Below are 6,671 nucleotides of genomic sequence, written 5' to 3' on the forward strand. Positions count from 1 at the left end.
TCATATGACTTTTACTAGAATGTAAGCACCACAAGATTAACACTTTACTCCAAAGTATAGAAGAATACATGGAACATAAGTGCTAAATATGTATTTTTAAAAGTTGTGCATTTTAGAAAGTAGTAAGGCCTGTATTTGTTTTGTTTCCATGAGAACATGAAATAAAGTATATCTTTTATATGTGTATGTATATATTTATACCTATAATTGTGGGCTTTTTGTCCCTCCAGTTGAAATAATCCATTTTGATTCCTTGTGATAAATGATGTTTACATCTTATTGTATACTTTTAAACTTTTTCCTTATTGTATTATTCGCTTGCTTTCTATCTTTTGCAACCAATGTTTGTATTATCTGATTATTACTCTTGCTTTAATTGCATTACTTTCTACCTTTGTTAAGTTTTAATTGACTAATAAAAAGTGAAACTTTGTCTGGAATTATTAACATCATTAAGAAAGAAATGTCCATCCCAACCTCCATTTGTAATTTTAGTAATTTATATAGGAATTGAGTGAGTCTTATTAAGAAAAGTAAGATAGAATTATCCATATATTTTCTCATGGTGAAACCATCTAAAAAAGCACAGATCAGAATTTTCCTTTATGTACATATGTCTCTAAGGTGTTACAAATAGAATATTTTAAATATAAGCTTCATTCTCCCATATTTTGGAACAGTTAGTGCTTTGGATTTAATTGGCCAGAAACATTACAAATGTACACCATTCCAGTTTTACTTTTATGCTTTTTAGTATCAAATATACCTTTTAAATAATGGATACATAAAGCTATAAATACTGTTTTCATCATGTCTTTAATCAAACAATAATTATGATTTGCTTTAGCCTTTTTTCTTTAAAAAGAAGCTGCTATACAAATACATCGTTTATCTTAAAAATACAACTTCCTTTTTATAGAATTATAAGGAAACCTTGAACTCCATCCTGTGTAATTAAGTTTGCTTTTTATTTGTTATTAACCAAATGTTCTCCTATTTTTTATCTATCACATATTTTATATAGATTCAATCATAGTACATATCACTTTTATGCACTATTTTTTACACTTAGTAATTTTTCATCAACACATTTCTGTAGTTATTGGAGAGATGACAGCTGTCCTTCCCCTTACGTGATAAGTTGATATCCTTTCCTCTATTGGGTAGTCAAGTAGTATTCTTGTATATTTATAATAAATGCTTTGCATATTATGAGTATTCTTAATTAACATTTAGTATAAAAGTGGTTATAGCAGATTTTTATTGAGGTATAATTGATACATAACATTATATTGCTTACAAAAGTAAAACATAATGATTTTATATTCACGTATATTATGAAATGATCACCAAGTCTAGTTAACATCATTTACCACTCATAGTTATATATAGTTATATATGTTCTTCTTCTGATGAGAACTTTTAAGATCTATTCCTTTTAAGCAACTTTCAAATATGTAACAAAATATTATTGACTATAACCACCATTCTGTGTATCACATCTGCATAACTTATTTTACAACTGGAATTTTGTAACTTTGACCCTCTTCACACATTTCACTCATTCCCACCCCATCTCTGGCAGTCACCAATCTGTTCTCTGTATTTATGAACTTGTTTGTTTGTTTGTTTAAGATTCCACATGTAAATGAGGTCATATGATAGTTTTCACTTAACATAATGCCCTCAAATTCCATGTTGTCTCAAATGGCAAGATTCCATTCTTTTTTTATTATTAATATTCTATTGTATATATACACCACATTTTCTTTATCCATTCATAATTGATGTACAGTTAGGTTGTTTCCATATCTCAGCTATGTTAAATAATGCTGAATAAACAAGGGGTGCATACATACTTTCAAGTTAGTGTTTTTATTTTCTCTAGATAAACACCCAGAAGTGGAACTGCAGGAATATGGTATTTCTATTTTCAGTTTTTTGGGAAACCTCCATACTGTTTCTGCAGTGGCTGCGCCAATTAACATTCCCACCAACAGTGTAGAAGGTTCCCCTTTCTCCACATCCTGTCAACACTTGTTATCTTGTTTTTTGATAATAACCATTCCAACAGGTATGAGATGATATTACATTGTGGTTTTGATTTGCATTTCCCTGATGATTAGTGGTGTTGAATATCTTTTCATGTTCCATTTGGCCATCTGTATATCTTCTTTGTAAAAAATGTCTATTAAATCCTGCCCATTTTTAAATCAAATCTGTGGTTTTTGCTACTGAGTTGCATGAGTCCTTTGCATGTTTGAACATTAACCCCTTATAAGATATATAGTTTGCAAATATTTCTTCATATTCAGTAGATTGCCTTTTAATTTTGTTGATGGTTTCCTTTGTTTGTTGTGCAGGGGCCTTTTTAGTTTGATCCCAAAAGTTTTGTCCCAAATTTTCTCTTAAAGCAACAGAAAATGTAAGCCAAGACTCAGAGAGACAAATATTTATTGCAGATCGGAATGGAAATTTCACTCATAAGGTCTACATGAATAACACCAAAAGCTTTGGATGAGTTTTGTATGGGAGTTTTTGTCTTACCTGAGGCAGTAATAATATTCTAGGGTAAAATACATTCTGATTTTAGTAGAGACCTGAAGTTAGAGATCAGCAACCAACAAATATTGATTCTTTTTTCTCACAGTGTGTCCTGAAGGTTCTCAGTTTAAAAAAGCAAAAAAAAAAAATTCTACTTTTCTAATCCCCTTGATCTAATTCATGTCATAATGGCCACCATATGATTATTCTGACACAATAGGTGTGCTCAATCTCAGGACACATAACCACCTTAAAAGTAAGGTGTAAAAACCAGCCACTAAGTGCAGCATTAATATAAAATTAGTGTGAAAGGGATGAGTTGTGTGATGCAACCTGAATTTTAGTATGTAGAGAATATCTGTTTTGGGTTTCCAGGCAACCAGAATATCAAAAAAAGAATTAAGACTGTAACTTACAAACACAAAGCTTAATGAAAATACCATATAGTTTAGATGGAAGCTAGAGATTGCTTTCCACCCTACTATGAGAGACCAAATATCAGCAGAAATTCTTGGCCTCAGAATCTGTCTTTCAAGGAAAAGTGTGAGTTGTTTGACAGAGAAGTTGGGCCTGAAGGCAGACTTCTCTGGGGCTGCCATTAACCTGCATGTTTTGCTTTTCCAGCAATAATTTTATCATCTCCTTTTAGCTCATTTCTGGAGAATCCTAAATGTCCTTCTACAGCTTCCCATGCCAAAAATATTGCAGCTAGCATCAGCATTTTAATATTTATTTTAGACAACCTCACTTGACATTTTTTGTGGTAAATATGTATTTATCAATAGACATAAGTATTTTAATATCTTTGATAACTAACTTAAGAGGATAATGTGTCATGAGAAATATAGACAATTGCATCCTACTATCTCTTCGGTTTTGTCCATTTTTCCCCATTGAGTCACTGCTACCATTTCTATCTGGTCTCTCATGAGAGCTTGCCATAATTGAATACATGTATCAGGTTTTTTTCAAAAGTTGACTTGAAGCAGAATATATATCTTTATATATTTAATGAAGACCAAATAAAAGGAGTTTAATATTAAGGACGAGGAAAGGCTGAAGGAAGCAAAATATTGACTCCCATAAGATCACTCGGGTGGGAAAGGTGCCAGAGTAACAGGCTAAACTTCAATAATGGGATAAACAACAACACCAAAGAGAAGTGTTATCTGAATAAAACAGTGTGACCAATGTATACCTGGCCATGGAATTAACATATGTATCTCAATAGGCAATTTTCTAACTATTTTTGTTACTTTGACTCAGTGGCTCTCCATCTTGTCTACACAGTGAAACAACCTTGGAATTTTCTTTTTCTAAATAATCATCTGACTAACTGTGTTGGAGTCTCATTTTATAAAAGGTACCCTAATGATTCCAAGGTGAAGTCCAGGTTAAGAGTTACACTGATTTTCATGAAAGAGAACCAGAACTATCTATCAGGGCTTATAGCTGATGCTCAAGACCTGCATTTACTGTTGTCTTTCTCATTTTGATCCTGTCTTTGCTTCTTCAATAGACAAAACTTGTTGTTCCCTAAAAGACACAGACTTGGTTATCATAAGCCAAAAAAAATGGCTTTTTAGTCTTTCTCTACTTGGTGTAGAAAAACTTTCGGGTCCATTTACTCATGTTATGTAAGTCAACCCCTGTCATTATTGATGTGAAGAAGCAAGAGTCTACAGATGCAGTCAGAATTTGTATATCAGGAGGTAAAAGTGCCCTTGTCTAGTAGTTGTTCTTGATGCTTGAAGACCTTCTACTCAGCAACTGCCACACAGAATAGTCATTCACCAATGATGAGTGGAATTCAGCATAGAAAAAGGACATCAGAGATAAAAGCTCTCTCCAAATGTGTCACACAGATGGACTCTGACTTTGGCAAATAGTCTATTTTTTTTAAGTGAGTTTAATTGGGACATTTGTATGTGTATGTGGGTGCATGATTCTGGAGAATTGTTTGTGTGTCTGTTCTGCTACAGGCCATTAGGGTGAGGGTTCTGTTGGGTCACAGGAAAACAAAAAGTACAAGGTCAGTGAATTGCTGGACTGCAGGCAGAAGGAAGTAGCCAGGACTGTACGGCTAGACCTGCTGTCCAGGTAATAGGGACTTAAAGGGGATTGTCCGAGGGGGTACAACAATCTGTTTATCTTGGGAGCATGTCTTTATTAGTCATAGGTGCTATTTTTAAGGTCAAAGAAGCTCATTTCTTAGGTTATAGGGCAGAATGTATGTGATTCCTCATACATCCAAAATTTGGTCACTTTTTGCTTCTGCGTTTATGTCATTTTTGAAACATGTCTTGTGGATTTTAGTACACCTATACCCTAAATTCCTGAAATCCTGGCTCCACATTTCTTTACATTGCAATAAAAGCTTCCCCCATAATCCTGGTTATTATAAAATAATAAATCGTAATGCTTATTTTAACCTATAGATGTCTTGGATATGTGATTAAAGGCATCTAACATGGCACTGATAAATGACGAAGAAATTGCATTCATAATAGTAGGAATTATGCCAGATTTGTACTATTTCATCCAATTTTTAATCCTCCTTCAGGATCTGTTCCTCACTGGACTTAACATTCTACGGCAGTGCCTTTAAACTTTCCATTTGATTTTGAATTATATTTAGTAACGGGCCCATTGGTGTTTATTTCAGTGTAAGATCTTGACTTTTTCCTTACAGTGTAATTTACTCTCTTGTACCTTTCAGCAAATAGTACCATCTACAGTTGCAACTCTTGGAATCAGATAATAAAGTGACCTGCAGGTCAGTGCAGGAGAGACATTGTGACACTGACTGATACATTAATAGCTTGTGAAGACTTCCTGTGATAGGGTCACTTGGAAATGCTTTTTTCTCTAGTGCTTTCCATTGTCTATTTTACTTTGAGATACCAAATTCATGGCGCTTTCACCATTGTTTAAGTGTTAGCCTTCCATTTCAATTAAATGGTATTTGAAGATGTTTTGCCTTAACAGATATTGTATAAGCAGTCAGTAAAATGTTCGAAGGGCTTGGAAATAAGTAGTTCCCTAAGGTTTGTGTTTATTTTAAAAATCCTGAAGTTATAAACTATATTTGAACCTATTAATCCCCTCCACAACCATGGAGAAAACTTCTCCTTTAAAACATGTTGGCTATACTTACCTGGCAGGGGAAATACCATGATCACGAAGGTGGTTTTCCCAGGGTGAGGTTTATCCATTGCATTCTGGATGTGCTGACCCCTGCGATTTCCCCAAATGTGAGAAACTTGGCTGCATCATTTCTAGTAGTGCGGGACTGGTTCGCGCTTTCCCCTTTTATAAAAAAAGAAAAGAGAAAAAACATGTTGTCTACACTAAAGTCCCTGTAAAACATTCTATAAGGGTTTCTGAAAGAGCTACCCTGTTCTTCAGGGTGCACTTTCTTAGGCCTCTATTTTCTTGGAATTATGTATGGACTGAATGTTACCCATCTATTTATTCCCATTTCAGTACAGTATCTAGCACTTGGGGAATGTTACATAAACACTAAACTTTTACCTCCAACCACCAACACTTTTCATTTTAACTTGGATTAAAGCACACCTATTGTTGAAGTATTTGTCACCTAAATTTAAAATCAGTAAAATCATTCATAATCTGAATTCAGTATTTATGAAGGTATATTACTAAAGCATTTTTAATAAATAAATGGCAAATATACATCAGCAAAAGTTGCTGCATTTGTTATAAATTTTCCTACTTCAACATGCTTTTCCCTAAAATATGGAAGGATTTATATTATTTTAGTAAATTCCTCAATCTGACCAAGATTTTAGTAATATACTGAGGTCACTTTTGAGGCTGAATTTTCAGATATTTGAAAGGTGGTAGAATATGCTTCTCCCAAACATACCATTTTAACTTAAAGATTATTCTGAGCTGAAGACAATTGAGAAGAAAGAAATATATGGAAACCTTGCCCTTCCCCTGTTTGCCTTAAAGCAGAACAAAAATTCTCAAAGGTGTCCCTGCTTTCTACTCTAACAGGAAGCACAAAATCACTGGAGACAACTTTAGACCCAATTACCCTGAAAATGACATCAGAGGAATCTACATACGATTTTTGCTAACCACTTTTATCTGCCATTCCT

At 33.7% G+C, this 6,671-nt stretch overlaps 1 non-coding gene across 1 annotated transcript; it reads left to right on the plus strand.

Moving 5' to 3' along the window:
- The first annotated feature begins 5,693 nt into the window (after window positions 1–5,693).
- On the plus strand, window positions 5,694–5,856 carry LOC118925005 (U1 spliceosomal RNA). The gene has a single exon (XR_005029831.1). It is a non-coding gene; the product is annotated as a U1 spliceosomal RNA (small nuclear RNA).
- The last annotated feature ends 815 nt before the right edge of the window (window positions 5,857–6,671 follow it).

Source organism: Manis pentadactyla, chromosome 7 (genome assembly GCF_030020395.1).
Source record: "Manis pentadactyla isolate mManPen7 chromosome 7, mManPen7.hap1, whole genome shotgun sequence".
NCBI lineage: Eukaryota > Metazoa > Chordata > Mammalia > Pholidota > Manidae > Manis > Manis pentadactyla.